The sequence below is a fragment of the Ursus maritimus genome, unplaced genomic scaffold, assembly GCF_017311325.1.
Source record: "Ursus maritimus isolate PB19 unplaced genomic scaffold, ASM1731132v1 scaffold_10, whole genome shotgun sequence".
NCBI classification, from domain to species: domain Eukaryota; kingdom Metazoa; phylum Chordata; class Mammalia; order Carnivora; family Ursidae; genus Ursus; species Ursus maritimus.
Genome location: NW_024423344.1, coordinates 59,772,883 through 59,773,753, shown reverse-complemented (window position 1 = coordinate 59,773,753; position 871 = coordinate 59,772,883). Strand labels below are relative to the sequence as shown.

Genomic DNA, 871 nt, shown 5'->3' with positions numbered 1-871 from the left:
TAAGGACGTGCTGAGGAGTTACTTCATTGTAAACTGACTGCAAAGAATAAATAGCCATAGGGAGATCGTTGCAGATCGTGAGTGGTTCTGGATATGTGTTTGCCAGAAGGACAGCTTACAGAACAAGAAGGAATCTGGGTGTACAGAGACGTGAAGTAGATACACAATCTTTCCCTGCTGTTTACTCGGACTACACGTGAATTCATATGATATTTTTGTTTATTTAAAAAACAATCACAGTGCTCGCTTCAGCAGTACGTATACTAGAATTGGAATGATACAGAGAAGATTAGCGTGGCCCCTGCACAAGGATGACATGCAAATTCATGAAGTGTTTCCTATTTTTATAGTATAATGCGAAGTGGAATAGGTCAGTCAGAGGAAGACAAATACCATATGATTTCACTCATGTGGAATTTAAGAAACACAATAAATGAGCGAAGCGGAAGAGAAGAGAGAGAGGCAAACCAAGAAACAGACTTAACTCTAGAGAACAAACTGATGGTTACCAGAGGGGAGGTGGGTGGGGGGATGGATGAAGTAAGTGACGGGGATTAAAGAGGTCGCTTATCATGATGAGCACTGAGTGATGTATAAAATTGTTGAATCACTATATTGTGCACCCAAAACTATTATAACATTGTATGTTAACTATACTGAAATTAAAACTAAACACTTTAAAAAAATTATTATTCTTGGAAAATTTTTTTGTGGTAAATATTTTCTTGAGTTTTGATTAAAGATATATAGTAAAATAAAATGTGCTTAATAAGGGTAGTGGGATCTGATTACCTGTTTGCAAACTGGGGAGATGAAAAGCGTTGGTAGGAACAGCAATAGGAAAACTCGTCCACTGACTTACATTATCAGG

The 871-nt window shown here is 37.3% G+C and overlaps 1 non-coding gene across 1 annotated transcript; it reads left to right on the top strand.

Annotated features, from left to right (window-relative positions):
- The first annotated feature begins 239 nt into the window (after positions 1–239).
- On the top strand, positions 240–346 carry LOC121101476. The gene has a single exon (XR_005833467.1). It is a non-coding gene; the product is annotated as a U6 spliceosomal RNA (small nuclear RNA).
- The last annotated feature ends 525 nt before the right edge of the window (positions 347–871 follow it).